Genomic DNA, 17,844 nt, shown 5'->3' on the forward strand with positions numbered 1-17,844 from the left:
ACGCTCTAACCACTAGGCCACCGGAGCGGTCGGAATTAAATGAAGCAAACGTATATTTTCTTAAGCGAATGAAGCCTCTACAACGTAATTGAAAACATACATACATACATACGTACATACAAACGTGTCGCGGTTCATCCATACATATCTACATACACACATACATACGTACTTACATACATACATACATATATACATACATACATACATACACACACACACATACATACATACATACATACATACATACATAGTGTTTGTGGTGATGTTTGTGTTTGATGCGAGGTCCGGGGATGATGGTTGTAGTGTTAACAACATTGGCAGTGTTTGTATGAGCAGGGTGTGGAGGAGGAGGAGATGAGTATCATAAGGAGGATCATGGAGGGGAGGGCGAATAGCAATAGTAGTTCCATTTATACAATTAGTACTAGACAGACTGACAAAATGAAAGAAGAAAACGTATGTACATCTTGATCTATACTCATTTTTACTTTAGTTTTTTCTATCTTCAACTACATGAACAACATTTGCAAGATTCAGTCAGTTATTGTGTGTAACAATAAAAAACAGCCATGTTAAATCAATAATTCATAACACTACTCCTTGCTATACGGTTGCAGTATTGCCTTTAGTATTTGGTGGGATTGTTTATAGCAACAGCACTTTATCGGGTAAATCAGAAAAGTACTACCTTGTTCGTGGAGTTCTATGTGACCCACGGTTATGAGTAGGGGTGGGATGCTCCCAATATTTATTTGAATTACTGTGGAATTCCCACCCAGGCTCGTTTTTGTAGGAAATGAAATTAGTGATAGAGAGCGGTAAACCTCCGAGCCCTCAGTCAGCAAAACCGACAATTAAATTTTTAAGAACACAAAGGTGAAATTCAAAAAAATAACAATTTAATATAAATTAAACGATATTAATTTCTCAACCAATCTTCTTCCTCTCGACCATGTAACACCCTACTTGATCACGTGATTATACTGTGAGATGGCTTTCCCCTGTATTTGGTTTCAACTCATCTGTGTTTACTCCGCCAATTCCTTTCCTCCTTTCGGCGTTCTCCGTACTACGTTCTTCCTGTACTCTTCCCCTTCTTGTTCATATTTCTCCTCCTTCTTCTCTCTCTCTCTCTCTAGCAGCTAGGCTTGTTCTCTGCCTATTGCCTTGCTCTATCCTGTCTCCCTCTCTGAGACTCAGGGCTTAGTTCTGTCCCCAAAAGCTTCCTGCGAAAAACACAAGGACGTTAACATGTTGTGTTAGCCATCTCGCCTCACACTTCATCAACAATCAATCATCAGATAAAGGCTATCTACATCTTCGGTCACGCATTTGTGCACATCGAAAACCCCACACGTTCTCATAGAAAACAACGTTGCAATAAAGAACGGTATCCTACTTATCATACAGACATCACTAAATTGCGTCACATCAATATATATATATATATATATATATATATATATATATATATATATATATATATATATATATATATATATATATATATATATATATATATATATATTCTTAATCTCATTATTCTCAACAATATCACAACAATCAGACGCATTTCTGTACATTACACTCCCACAAGTGTACACAAATATTCAAATATACATATTATTTAATTTTACACACTGCAACCATTTCCAAAGCTACAACTTAATTCAACAATTGCAAAATCTAGAGTATCACATAAATAAATACACTAGCTTAGTAACTAAATGGCGAATTACAATATTAATTCTGACGAGCGAGCAATCTATGTAATCAAAGCTCATTTCTCAAGTACGCATGTAAATTAAACAATACAAAGGTAATTCTACGTAATAACGATTCTAGTAAGTAAATATACATACTGCACATGATTACAACAATTGAGCAAAAAACTCACTGACATTTACGAAGCTTTCTGTCCTTTATAATGTATTAAGTGTTTTCCCGCCAAATCACGAGTGGCTCCTGGAGTGAATATATTTCTGCTTGACCAGTACGATGGCTTACAATCATTAATTCGTTCCCAGTCCAAATGACTGTTAAATTCTGGTTCGAATTGATGGCCCCACCCTTCCTCAGTTCTGATTGGATATCAATTCTACATAGTCGGTCCAGATTAACAGACGAGCCTCAGGCCATCTGTCAACGCGGGAGATTTACAATGGCATCGAGGGTCTAGAACAAAGCTTCCAACATCTACATGCGAGTCTTGACACCTAACGGTGCGGCTCTTGTACAAACACGAATTGCTACGACAGTATAGGGTCGACATACACATGGCGCTAACCCATTCCTTTGTTCCTGACTTACGTAATCGTGGGCAGGCAAACGTGACAACAACCCCCCACCCCCACGCTTGAGAATAAAATCGGGATTTTATTCCCCCAAAATTATTTCAAATGCAGATACGCGTTACTACACGTAATAAAATAGCAAAATTATAGCGACACAACACGCTGACTACGGACACGAATATACACACAGCATACGGTTATCTAAAGAGCGATCTATAACATTTCAGCGCTTCTACTCATAAAATCAGTGCCTACATTATCGCTTAACTTCACGTATCTAATATGCATCTGGTACTGCTGTAATAACAGCAAACCATCGCATCAAGCGTCCACTCGACAATTTCGTCTGCGAGATGATAGGCGAGAGGTTGGTGGTTAGTTTCCAATATGAAGTTGCCCCCGTACAAGTACCGCTCGAATCGTGATATTCCGAACACGATTCCGAGGCATTCTCTCTCCGATACGGAGTAGTTCTTCTCTGCAGCAGACAATTTCCGACTGCCGTACGCGACAGGAAAATGCGTCCCATCGTGCTATTGCAGTAGGACCGCTCCCAGCTTCGTGTCACATGCGTCAGTGCGAAGCACGAAGTCTTTGGACAGGTCCGGTAGACGGACAACCGCATCAGATGTAAGCCTTTCCTTTAGCGCTTGGAAAGCGTGCTCACACGAGTCAGTCCAAATAACTTTACTCAAGGCACGTTTCTTGGTTAGGTCAATCAACGGCTCCGAAATCGCGTTGAAATTGGCCACATACCTCCGGTAATACCCAGTCAATCCCAGGAATGATCTCACCTCAGTTTTCGTGGTGGGCCGGGCGGCGTTTTTCAGCTGCTCCACCTTGACTAAGGGTGTGTCCCAAATAGTCAAGGTTGGGAACCCCAGGTGACATTTGGAAGGGCTAGCCGTGAGTCTCTCCTGACGCAGCCGCTCCAGAACAGAACGTCAGCTAGCAGAGTAAGGTGTTCACTCCACGTCTCTGTGGCTAGCAAGAGATCATCCATGAAGTTGTGGACACCTCTATCGCGCAAGGGCTCCTACAACTTCCGCATCATTCTAGTGAAGATGCTGGGCGCATTCTGGACTCCAAATGGCATGACCAACCATTGGTATGTCCCATCTGGAGTAGTAAAAGCGAGCTTTGCCCTATCCTCCTTTCTCACAGGGATTTGCCAATACCCCTTGGACAAATCCAACTTTGAGAAAAATTTCGCCTTCGCGACAGAAACGAAAATATGTTCTGGGTCAGGTAACGTTTCCACTTGAAATTCTGTCACCTGATTCAGCTTCCGGTAGTCGACACAAAACCGATGTGTGCCATCCTTCTTTTGCACTAGGACTACCGGAGAGCTGTACGGAGAATCGGCGGGCTCCATTACTCCCAGAGCAATCATCTGCTCAATCTGTTCCCTTACGACTAGTCATATCGCGTGGGGCAAGGGGTAGTGCTTCTGCTGGACTGGCTGGTCGTCCACCAGCTTTAACCTGAACTCGACAAGTGACATTCTTCCGGGCATTTCCGTAAGCACATCGGAATAACCGGCCAGCATTGTCTCTATTTCTTCCCGCTGTCCGGCAGTCAACATGGGGTCACACTCCACGTCCGAGGGTGTCTCAGTCCTCGTTAACGGACAGCTCGGGACAGTGTTCGCACCTTCAATATCGCCTTCGGCGTCCTTGGTTACGATCGTGGAGACGACAAAATCGCTGACGGCCTCCCTTTCCCGGTATCGCTTAAGGAGATTGGCATGGTATGGCTTCTCCTTAGTTGGTAGTCGTATCTGATAGGTTTGACCTACGACTTTCCCGGTTATGATGTACGGACCCTTCCAAAAAACTTGCAACTTGTTGTGTTCTTGGGATAACAGCAACAAGACCTTGTCGCCTACGTCATACTGGCGTGGTTTCGCGCGCTTGTTGTAATACTTCGCTTGACACGCCTTCGCTCATTTGAGGTTCTCCTGCGCGAGTGAACAAACCTCCTCCAATTTGTTTCGCAAATCCGGTACGTACTGATAGGTATTAGGTAACTCTTCGACAGCGTGATCGTCCATCCACAGCTGTCTCAGTACGGCGATTGGGCCACGTACGGTCCTCCGGTACAAGAGTTCAAAGGGAGAAAACCCTAAACTCGCTTGTGGTACTTCCCGATATGCGAAAAGCATTGCAGGAATGTACCGATCCCAATCTTTCTGGCGGCATTCGCACAGCTTCTTGAGCGTGTTCTTCAATGTCCCGTTAAACCGTTCGACCAGTCCGTTACATTGGTGATGATACGGTGTAGTCGTAAGGTATTTAATCGACATCAGTCGGTTTAACACTGCCATCACGCGACTCATGAATTGTGTCCCTTGATCGATCAGGATCTCGTCGGGCACTCCGACTCTTGACCAAATCCCAAACAGCGCTTCCGCTGACTTACACAGATAAATTAGTATTGCTATAAACATATAAAACCAAACACCAAAGACAATTTTTCAACCGTATTATAACAAGCGAGGTTACAAATTTTGTTTTAACTGGCTAGCTTTTTCTGTTACAAACAGTTACAGCTCGATCGCTCAGATGATTTCACTTGTAAAAGTTATACCTTGTTTATGGGGTTTGCTCAAGCAAATGAAGGCACATAAAATCATATAAAAAAACAAGTTGGTTCAGTATTGTGCTCACATGGAAACATTACTGGGTTCAGTTATACGATATTACAAATTTGCAAGTCAAGGCAAAACACATTTGTCAGTTACCTATTGATTATCCATCATGAACAAGTATGGATCTAAACAAGATCTTCCATAAATCCGTATGTATGTATGTATGTATGTATGTATGTATGTATGTATGTATGTATGTATTTATGTATGTCTGGATGTATATATGTGTGTATGTACATATAGATATATAGATATATTGCTGTTATACCTTGATCCTTCAAAGTTCACCATTATTTTATTTTATCTACCTTCTACGTGCTTGAATAAGCCCCATGTTAGAGGTATTCCTAATCCAGGTAGTAAATATTTGTAGCAATAACAACAAGGTCAAATCAATTATTCGTAGCCTCGCTAGTTGCTATATGGTTACAGAGTTGTCGATACTGTTTGGTGTGTTTGTTTATAGCAACAGTACTTTATCCGGGTAAAAGTAGTACTTTCTTGGTGTGGACACGCTAGATAATTCGGGAATTTCACGTCTTTAATTTATTCAAAGGAGACAGTTGGTAAGTATCAGTATATTATTATAAGACTACATAAGTATTTAGTATTACACAACTGTTCCTACCGTTAGAGTATTATGAAGGTCATTTTTACAGGACTAACTTGAAAACTGGGTCCATATCCATTATGAAATAGCTAATTTAGAATTTATTTTAAAGTCTTTACCATATGCTTCAGTAACATTCTGAAGAATATCACTGATGGGGTCATCTTTCAAAACGTCATTACACAGATGTAGATTATTTCTGTATGATAGCTTTAAATTTATTTCAGTTGATTGGCACACATAGTCAAAAAGAAATAGTCATTAGAATAAAAAAGTCAAACGAGTCAACAAAAAGGACAGTATGAAAAACACATCTATTGAAATGACGTTATATTCTCATGGATAATGTGCATTTCTTTACAAGTCGGAAACTTCATTCTTTAACGTGGGATTTTAGATTTTCCGAAGATTACCATCGTCAGAAATACTATTCATTTAAACATCAAAGTAACTTCCATTTTTCTCTTTTTCCTTTTTACTCTGCATCGATAATCATGATGTCAATACGGGCCCCGGGTGGCCGGGTGATTGAAGGCTCTCGTCTTTACATATCACTGATATCTCACCTCTGTCTGAGTGCGTTCGAATATCGGTCTCCACCAGCATGGGAATGTGAGTTGCCAGTATATTCCCACGGGTCAGTTGGTCTTCACGGGTTTTTTCCGGGTTCTTCTTCCAACAGATATAATGGCCACCATGTATAGTCTATCAAGCGCTGAAAACTAGCATTCAATCAGCAACAACAACAACAACTACCCCAACGTTATTCAATTATTTTTATAACGTACCTATAGACATCTGCATATTCCACGTATTCGGCTCCTTTTATTTCGAGGCAAAACCGTTAATCGGTGATTAGATGATCGGAATATCGACCGATAACGTTCCGGTGCGAAGCATATTCATGGGATTTACCTAATTCGGTTTCCATCTTTTGTCCATAGGAAACGCTTTTCACTCCAACTGCATCGGCTCTAAAAACATACTTATATTGATGTGCCGTGAAGCACCAAACTAACCTAAACTCTTTATATTCCGACCAAACAATACCCAGACTTACTACAATTAACATGATTTATTTTTGTGGCGTTAAATTTAATAAATTTTGCAAAGAATTATTTGATACATAACCCTTAATGGAATGTTTATACATAATGCGATTGACATGGCCCATGAAGTAATGAAGATTGTATTGATGTGTAAGAGGATCATTCCCTTAAACTTCCACGAGAATAACGTTTTGTTTTCTCGTGGTTTTTTATGAACAATTGGTCATACTAACCTTTTAGATTGTTTTTTACAGTTGGTTCCTGGGTCAGAAGAAATTATTCTCCATGATTTAAGTCCTATGTTATCCATGATTTAAGTCCGTTGATTTAAAATGCCCATGTCACTCAAAATGTTTAATAATTCAAACATGAAAGATAATTATGATAACTTTCATTACTTAGAAAGAAAATGTTTCCTCGTATTTATCTTTGTATATAGTAATTATAAATATTCACATTGTTAAGGAACGAGAAAAAAACTCTCAAACGATTTCCTTCTGTACAATAACATAAATATCAATGATAAACATTTATATTGTAAACTTTAAGTATATTAGTTTATTTTATAGAATAGTTATATTTCACTGCCAGTACTAGCCATCCTAAAAAAAGTGAAAGAAAAAAACGATAAACAGACGGATGAAAGGATTTGATAAGAAATCGAGCATTAAAATTTAGTGAATAGGTGGGGATGGGGCGTGTGTTTGGGATTTGCCTGCTCGGCTAGATGAATATTTGTTTTACCTGTGTTCAACTAATATGAGGAATATAATACTTTTTTCAAGCTATTTCAGATTATATAACACCCACCACAACCACAAGCCTTACCGTCCAGAAACCTAAATAAAATTAAATGGTATGTCCCCAACTGAGTTCAGTTTAACAAATATGATAGCATTCATCCCTATACTTGAAAGGGTCGTAATTATTTACAAACTCAAAATTCACCAGGTAAGGTCAACAACTAATAACCTTGCGTTTTGCTCTATCCAAATTTTAAATATCCAAAAGTATTGAATATTCAGAATTAATTCCAAAAGTCTTGAAAGTCCTGATGTAACACTTGTGTACGAGATAAGGTTAGGAGAGTGTGCATGACTTGCTTATGGTTTAATGTATATGTACAGTGTTTGTTTGTTATTGCTCTTGTATTGTATCCTGGAAAACAAATTATACACAGGGACTCAAGGGGTAGTTAACAAAATTACCAATGGCAGTTACTCAGCGCAACTGTGAATGGCGCCACCTCATGAAAATGCAATGGACCGTGTAATACATTGACTTTATGGGACAAAGAGCACACTATAAATTATGAATGTCTGCATAAGGAAAGGCAGCTTACACATTTAAAACTGTTCTTTATAAAAATAGAAAACCGACTTTATGAAACCATACTTAGTTCGTCAGAGGCCTCTAATGGACAAAACTCAAGTTGTCTAATATACATCCCGTGATGATATTCATTGCTAAGGACTTGGACATTTTAAGAGATTTGGTCTTATATAGAAAGATTGCCATTCTTTGCCACTATCATTACTATTAGTGAATTTCTTGTTATGCTTTAATTTAATCGGTGCTTTATTTCCAGTATTGAGTTGAAGTGCTGTTAAACCCAATATGTACACACACACACACACACACACACACACACACACACACACACACACTATATATATATATATATATATATATATATATATATATATATATATATATATATATACTGCCACAGAAAACATACACTCTTAATATTAGATGTGGTTTGGCTATCGACATCCGTTGTTGAATGATTTTATAATTGCTTAATAATGGGAACTAAATGGATAATCTGACGAAATGTCAGGAATTAAATGTGTGTGTGTGTGTGTGCGTGTGTGTATGATTTGAATTTTTAACGCAGCTTTAACAGTTTTTCAGAATTTTTAACGTAGCTTTAACAATTTTTCAGTCATATGCTACGATGTCTGTAATGTGGTAGTTTATAGCAATGCCAGACATGTAGCATGATATCCCAACGAGTCACATTATCCTGACACCAGGCCGACCAGAACTAACACTAGCCTCTTAATGCTGAGCGCCAAACGCGGCAGTTTTTAGTACCATTTTTGTAAGTCGTTGCTATGACTCGACCGGTGATGAAACCCACGACCTCCTGCATCCGAGGCGGACGCTCTAACCACTAGGCCACCGGAGCGGTCGGAATTAAATGAAGCACACGTATATTTTATTAAATGTATGAGGCCTCTGCAACTTAACTGAAACATACATACATACATACATACTTACATACATACATACATACATACATATCGCGGTACATACATACATACATAGATACATACATACATGCATGCATGCATGCATGCATGCATACATACATACATACATACATACATACATACATACATACATATCGCGGTACATACATACATACATAGATACATACATACATGCATGCATGCATGCATGCATACATACATACATACATACATACATACATACATACATACATACATAGTGCTTGTGGTGATGTAAGTGTTTGATGCGATGGCGGTGGATGATGGTTGAAGTGTTAACAACATTGGCAGTGTTTGTATGAGCAGGAGGAGTCGATGAGTATAAGGAGGATCATAAAGGGGAGGACGAATAGTAATAGAAGTTCCATTTATACAATTCGTGCTAGGTAGACTAAAAAAGAAAGAAGAAAACGTATTGTACCTTGATCTTTATTCATTTTTACTTTAATTTTTTCTACCTTCGTTTGCTTGAACAAACTACATAAACAGCAATTGCAAGATTCAGGCAGTTATTGAGTGTAACAATTAAAACCAGCCAGGTTAAATCAATAATTCATAACACTGCTCCTTGCTATACGGTTGCAGTATTGCCTTTAGTATTTGGTGGGATTGTTTATAGCAACAGCACTTTATCGGGTAAATCAGAAAAGTACTACCTTGTTGTGATGAACTCGCCGGATAATAAGGATTAAAAAAGACACGATCTATATTGTTATAAAACTATATAAATGTTTGGTATCGAACAAGAAATATATACACTCATATTATCTAAGTTCACGACTGATTGAAGTGCTATCGATTCAGTGTAATGAAGGCCATTTCTTATTGGGCTGATTTGAAAACCGGTTCTATATCCATTATGGAATTGTCAGGTCGAGGGCTTTACTTTCACTTTTTACCATATTATTTGAGTAATTGATATTTTTAAGATATTACTGATGTATTTATCTCTTACTAATACATTACATTCATGGAGATTATTCTCGTTGTCTCTATCCACACTCATTAGAGTACGTCTATCCCAACAATCATTCAACCAGTTTATAATCTATTCATAGAAATCTGATTACGCCAAATCGTTGTCGCTTTATATTTAGAGATGTCGCGGTGGCTCAGTGGTTAATGTGTCGGAATCTCCATCGAAGGGATGTACGTTCGAAGTTTAAAACTGGGACTAGCATGGGTCTGCTTCCATGGTGTGTCCATTGGAATGGCTCTTTACTCCAATTGCCTTGGCACTAATAATCAACTTGTGTTGATATGTCATCAAACAAAAACCATACTGTTGATATTCCGACCCAAAAATACCCAGGATTACCCGACCCAAAAATACCCAGCATTACCCCAGCCAACTCAATTTATTTTTTGAAGTGTAAAATTTGAAGAGTTTATATAAAGATGTACTTTATTAGACAAATAACATTGAATTAGGTGAAGTAAACACGATTTTACTGATGTGCGATTTGATCGATCTTATAAGATTGTTTATGAACGTTACGGTTTGTTTTTTTCTCGTGCATTTTTGTAAAATGAAGAATCTATCATACTAACTTTTAGTTGATCTATTTTATTAAGCTTTGTAGAATAAGGACATTATTTACCAGTTATATTATCCCAGAGTTAGGTTTGTTGATTGAAAATGACTATGTCGCTTGAAACCTTTTCAGTTATTCAAAAAATAGGAGATAATTATGTTCACTGTGATACTTTCAGAATGTAAACATAACCGATCTCTTTTGCCATGCATATTTTAATGAAATTATGGTTTTAATAAATTTTAAATTCAATATCTGTCGATTTTAAAGGACGAGAGAATTTCATATTGCCGTCTTCAGTAATAATGCTTAGGTATTTCTCTTGTTAGGCTGAAGTATATTAGGATGTTTTAAAGAATATTTAATCAAAAAGAACAAAAGGCATGCGAGGAAGATGCATACAGTAGTATTGAAATATATTAATCTACTCTTCCGAACACTGATTAATATGTGCAGGTATCTTAAAACTATTGCAGTATAAATGCTGTACTGAATACCACATTGTTTTCTTTGAGAAGTTCAGGAGCTTGCATTTTAAGAAATTTTAAATAGACATTTGGTAATTAGTAATCTTCTACAAATTATACATCAGTGTTTTTGTAAAGCAGAATATAAGTACTCATTCAGATCACATTTATGCACAATTATGCGTGTATAAATATGAGGAAGGAGGAGTAGAAGTTGTAGTTCTAGTTATAATATCAGCACTAGCCAGGCATACGAAATGAAAGAAGGGAAAACGATAGCTAGACAGATGTATGGATCGGGTAAAGGGCCGACCAATGGGGAGAGTGGTTGAAGGTTGAGAGGTGCTGGGTTTGAGATTTTCAGTTTGACTTAAATATAATTTTCTTTCACCTCAAGATAATTATTTGTTCTCAACTAATATAATGAAAATAGTCGGTACTTTATATATGAAACAGAGCAAACATTCTTTATTTCAAATTACTTAAGCCTCAGATTACTTTTTGAAAAAATCCAAGCACCCACGCACACACTCTCCATCCCCCCACCACCAAAATAAACAAATATGAATTTCCGATCCCCTGCTGAATTCAATTGAACAAACAGGAAGGCATGCAAAGATTGCAATTTTTTTAATTTTTATCCTTATTCTTGCTTCTTTGTTGTTTAAATTGATCTGCCTTAATTTATTTGAACAAAGCCTTGATCAAGGTGTAAATATCACAACTGAAGTCATTTAAGCGCTCTTGAAAAGAATGCGCAGTAATTGTATTCAACTACAAAAATCACCCACGTAGGATAAACTACTCGTGACTTTATGTTTTGCTATATAAAGAATGCTCCGCTGTGATTGGTGGGTTTGTTTGCTTTAGCACAATTTAAAGACATATTGATATTACCCGTGTTCACAATTGCGGGAATTCCCATTGTGTAATTGACCAACCATTACACATATGTAATTCAACAATTAGGTTCTAAAGGGGCTGAAAGTGTGCATTCAATTTTACCATAGAAACATAATTTTGTAACTAGCCAAAAATATATGATTGTAAATAAGACTAATTGATGAAGAAAAACTTGATATATTTTGTTATAGCTGGTAAAATAGCTCCAACAATATAATTTATCTCATTATATAAATGCATCACCAATTCAAAATAACATTTTTCTATTTTCATTTCCATGTCTAATGTAATGAAGATCATCTTTCATTATGCTGACTTGAAAACGGGTCATATTAAACACCTCAAAGATACGCAATGACACGCCGATACAAGCAAAGTGGATAGTATTTTCCCCAGTTCCTATTTTCTTTCATATTTTTTTGTCAATCGTTTGACGCTCATTTGCCCGGATAGAGAAGCAAATACGTTTACCCAGGACTTTGAACCTGTATACAATTGATTTGGATACATATTTCTTTCTTGTAATAGTTCATTACCGAGAAATATGAAACTATGTTGTCGCTCAATATGTAATCCCGATTTTAAAAAATAAATAAAAACATCATTTGCAATGAAATAGGAATGAAAAAAAAGAAATAGCATACATGCCGTACTGACTCTGATAATTTCGAGAGCTTGCATTTTAAGAGATTCTAAATAGATATTTGGTAATTGTTAATCTTGTACATATTATACATAAGTGTTTTTTATAGCACAACACAAATACTCATTCAAATCACATGTGTGCACAATTAGAGATATGAGGAAGTAGGAGGAGTGGAAGTTGTAGTTCTATTTATACGATCAGTACTAGCCAGGCATACAAAATGAAAGAAAGGAACACGATAGAGAGCTGCATGGATCGGGTTAAGGAAGGACAATTTAAATTATTTTCTTTCGGTGGGGATAGTTGTTGAAGGTGGAGAGGTGTGGGGTTTGAGATTTTCAATTTGGTTAGATATATTTTTCTTTCACCTCAAGATAATTATTTGTTTTCAACTAATATAATGGAAATAGTAGGTTCTTGTATCTATGAAACAGAGCAGATGTAACTTTTGTTTCAGATTACTTTTTGCAAAACATCTTCGCACCCACCCCACTCTCCACCCCCTACCACCAAAATAAACAAACTTAAATTTCCGATCCCTTACTGAATTCAATTAAACAAGCAAGAAGGCATGGAAACATCGAAATTTTGTGCTTTTTATCCTAATTCTTGCTTCTTTGTTGTTTAGTTTTATCTGCCTTCGTTTATTTGAACACAGCCATGAACAAGGTATACATATCACAACTGAAGTCATTTGAGCGCTCTTGAAAAGAATAGGCAGTAATTGTTTTCAACTACAAAAGTCACCGAGGTAGGGTAAACTACTCCCCGCCTTACGTTTTGCTATATGCAGAATGCTCCGCTGTGATTGGTGGGTTTGTTTGCTTTAGCACAATATAAAGACATATTCATATTACCCGTGTTCACAAATGCGGGAATTGCCATAGTGTCATTGGCCAAACATTACCCATATGTAATTCAACACTGCATAAAACTAAAGAGATCCTAAGTAGCATTTTTTGATGTAAAATGCCTTTCCTGCATTGATTATTAAAATTTAGATTATCAAGAGGCTGAAAGTGTGTATTTAGTTTCAGCATAGAAACATAATTTTGTATTATTATTATTATTATTATTATCAGTAGTAGTAGTATCCCAAAATATTTAATGTGTAGGTATTTATATTCAAAAGTTGATAATGTATATTTTTTGTCAATTTTTTAATTTAAAAAAAAACCAAACATTTTAAGTGAAATTTACATGTAGATTATGGAAAGCTGGATGATGAACACGATGTTTGTTCACCCGTGGCTCTCATGATGAGTCAGACCTTAATTAAAGGTTAAATCTTGGACAACCCTTGGGCCAAGTTGGCGAATTACATGTAAAAATAATCTCCTCAGTTTCAGCATGTGTGGAAGGAGCCGTTGCGCTCTATATCGATACAAAAGATGCTGAAATCATTCAGGTGGGCAACGCATGTAATAATTTTAGTTACATTTTAAGACGTTCACTTGAAAATTCGCAAAGCCACATAATTAAACATGAACGAACTATAATAAAGATTTATAGTTAGGCCTTGTTCCTTTAAAGTTCCCGTTTTGAATAGGCGTACCTTAATGACTATGGTGTTGATGCTGATGACACGAAACGCTCTTTACACGTACATTTTTAAAAACAATTTACAAATTAATCTCGTTTTGGCGTGTGTTCATTTCGTGTATTAAATACAACCTTAATTAATATGAGCGACCTTTTCGATGAAACTGCTTTTCCGGTGAAAATTTTAGACAAGAAAAGTTCAGTCCCTTACACTACCAAAAATTTGGCAGTCAGTATCAATTACATTATACGCTGTAAATTACCACATGAAATTTGCGTGTGGTATAAATCAAGTATGTATTTAATATATACGCTGTATCTTTTTATATACCACTCGTACAAATATTTCATTAAATGAAAACTCGGAAAACCTCATTTTATTTTTCAGTGAACAAGTTATGCGTCTTACAGGATACAAGAAACACAACGTACATATAAAAAGGTTTAAAACTGACTACAGTAAGTATACCGTAACATAAAATAAAGATTGTTGAGTTATGTCCTTTGCCAAGGGAAATTTCTAGCATTGACCAATAGAAATAAAATAAAGGTAATTGGAAAAACACTTTAAAGGGCTTGGGTAAAAAAAGAGAAATGTTGTGAGCCTACGTTTAAAGAACTGGTTTGTAGAATAACAATTATAATGCATACTTACTCACTGTTTCGGGATTAAGAGAAATATTGTCCTTTTTATATTCGAGAAACAATTGGATGATGAGTAACGTGATCAAAGGAAAACATGAAGAAAACCTAGTCTTGCGTTAGCAAGAGGGTTTAGAATTAAAATGATTGCCACTTTTACGGCATTTCTTCTCTTGTGTATGCTATTTTTTGTCGTCAAAACGATTTTCGCACAATGTATATCTTTAACCACTTTGTTCTTCGCCTGCAACTTGGTGGTACATTACTGTTTTGGCGCACAGCCATAGTGTATAATTACAGGTATTAGATCAGTTATGGCTACTGGTATTGGTTCAATTATGGTTGCAGTAATTGGTAGTACGTGTTTAGGCTCTTTTAAACAGTAACAAGAAAAAAGTAAAGACAGCAAGCTTTGTAAAATTTAACAAATAATTTATTTCCCTAGAACAACAAATTAAAAACGAGAAAATGAACTTACGGTTTTAAGAAGCAAATCCAAAAATAATCCAAGAATAATCCAAGAATTAAAAAATAGAAGTCCTAGCAATAAAATGTTATAATGAATCTGAGTTCGTGTCCCGACGAAACTCCAAAATGGAAGGCGATGATGTGGTCCCCGTAGTATTGACGTGTCTACGTCTATTTTTTGAACCACAGAAAATAATATTCCGATGTTTAAATTCTGTAAATTTCTATAACTGTCTTTGTCCAAGAATTAGTTTTTAGCAAATATATTTCCAGGGAAAAATAATCTTTTTGAATCCAAAAAATCATGAATAGAAATTGAAATTAAACTCCAACTGGTCACAACAAAAAAATCACTTTGACGTCTAAGTGTTTAAAAGTCCAACTGAAATTATTTCTCAAAACATCACTATTAAAACTGGCTACTGCGCAGAACAGACGCCCAGATAAGGGTCAACCTATAAGTAAAACCAGAATTTCGAAATACAACGTAGAAGCTATTTACATCTAAAGTCAGTACTCCAGATTTCACTCTGAAACCCACACTAAGAAAGAATTTTTAAAATACAAAAGTTGTTTACTTCAATTTGTAAATCAAGGTCAGGAACTAGGTCAGCTTCAGATACAAAGTTTTATTATTAAATTTTCGAAAAACTGAACTGAACTTCTGGGACATATCAAATCTAGTAAATAAAATTACATTGCAATATTATGTAATGGAATAAAAAGATATAAAAATTAAAACTAAAAAACAAACAATTAAAATAAATCAAATATAAATTAAATCAAATATACATCATACTTCCACCGATAAAGAAAAACAAAGATTTATATAATAAAGGTTTCTTTTTACTATAGATCATATGTTAGGTTTAAAAGAAAAACATAAGAAGAACTCTTATGAATTATGCAAAGTGTACATGAATTAATTCATTTATATACACGGGAAAGTGCATGTGCTATTAAATAATCTTTCTCCTTAATGTGCCTGATATCAACATTATATTCTTGCAACAACAAACTCCACATTATTAGTGTTTGATTTTTATTTTTCTTCTTGACGATGAAAGTAAGGGGGTTGGGGTTACTAGACCCTGACTTTTTTCAGACCAATTAAACATTGTCTTCTTCCTCAATAAATTTGTCAGGGGTTCAGCAATTATAGAAAAATTGGAACAAAATTTCCAATAGAATCGAACTATACCTAAAAATCGAATCAGTTGCATTGCACTAACAGACACAGATAATTCAAAGATAGCCTTGACCTTAGCATCCTTAGGTTTGATTTGACCCTGTCCCACGATATGTCCTAGAAAAGTTACACTAGCACGGCAGAACTCTCTTTCGGAGAAGTTAATTGTCAAACTTGCATCAGTAAGTCTGTCAAAGAATTTCCGAATTGTTGTTAAATGTTCTTTCCAGGTGTCGTTGTAGTTGATGACATCATCGATGTAAGCATCACAATTATCTAGACCAGATGTAATGATATTCATTAGACGTTAAAAAGTACTTGATTACACATTCATTCCAAACGGCATCACTTTATATTGATAAAGTCCATCTGACGTCATTAATGCCGAAATTTCCTTTGCTCTTTCCGTTAGTAGAATTTGCCAAAATCCATTCAGACGGTCAAATTTAGTGACATACTTGGCATTTCTGATTTTATCAATACAGTCGATTCTTGGTAATGGAACTGAATCTGTTTATGTCACACTGTTCACCTTCCTATAATCAGTGCACATACGGAATGTTTTATATGGTTTCGGAACAAGTATATATTGTGAAATTCAATCACTTTTACTGGGCTCTATAAAATCATTGTCCAGCAAATAATGAATTTCTTTTTCCATATGTTCCTGTTTGAGATGGTTTTTCCTGTACGATTGTTGTTTCACAGGTTTTGAATTTACAATTTCAACATCTGTCTCTGGGTTATTGGCATCGTCTGCTGTGGCTGTGCAGGTATATGCGCGAGTGACGCATTAAATTAAACTCAAACTGGGACTCTATTGCAATTGGTGCAGACATTCTGAGAAGTTTGAGTTACTAGGGTTGCTACCGCGCTCTTCTTTCTCCCACGTTTCTCTGCCGCCAACTGGCCCCTCCTCGATTCAGCGACTGCTATGCCCTTTCTTAACTTCAGTCTCTAGGTGCCTCGGTCCTCGTCCTGCACTTCCCAGCCGTCAGGTGAAATGTCGCATGCCTTCGTGTCACTCTTGCACCCATCCTTGAAACGGAGTGATGGGCGGCCGACTCTTCTGGTGCGAGTGGCCAGATGTCCATGTAGGATGTCCTTTGGCAGCTTCCCATCCTACCTACGTCTGACGTATCCCAGCCATCGAAGGCGGCGTTTGCTCAGCAGGGAGTACATGCCGGGGGTACTTAAACGCTGCAGGATCTAGCTGTGTGGGACACGGTCTTGCCAGCTGATTTTCAGGATGCGTTTTAGGCACCGTATATGGAAGGAGCTGAGCCGGCGCTCTTGCCTCATGTAGGTGCTTTAGGTCTCACTTCCTTATCGTAGGGTACTGAGAACGCAGGCCTGGTAGATCTTGGTCTGCTCTGTCAGCGTGTTGTTTTCCTACACCCTCTTCGTTAGTCGTGCCATGATGGTGTTTGACTTTCCAAGCCTTCTGTCCAGCTCCACCTCAAGCGAGAGAGTATTGCTGATGGTTTACCCCATCATCATCACCACAACAACAAAAACCCTGCCCCCTCCCGTAAGTAAAGTCATAAGT

General features: G+C 36.8%; 1 long non-coding RNA gene across 2 annotated transcripts in view; it reads left to right on the top strand.

Moving 5' to 3' along the window:
• The first annotated feature begins 5,382 nt into the window (after positions 1-5,382).
• The window catches only part of LOC149790161 (uncharacterized), a 338,762-nt gene continuing 326,300 nt past the window's right edge, over positions 5,383-17,844 (top strand). For both annotated transcript variants that reach the window (XR_016424027.1, XR_016424028.1), the window contains exons 1-2: positions 5,383-5,513; positions 14,385-14,455. This is a non-coding gene — a long non-coding RNA (uncharacterized LOC149790161). The remainder of the gene's footprint in view (positions 5,514-14,384; positions 14,456-17,844) is intronic.

The sequence above is a fragment of the Sinohyriopsis cumingii genome, chromosome 10 (genome assembly GCF_028554795.1).
Source record: "Sinohyriopsis cumingii isolate HCF-2022 chromosome 10, ASM2855479v2, whole genome shotgun sequence".
In the NCBI taxonomy this organism is placed as follows: domain Eukaryota; kingdom Metazoa; phylum Mollusca; class Bivalvia; order Unionida; family Unionidae; genus Sinohyriopsis; species Sinohyriopsis cumingii.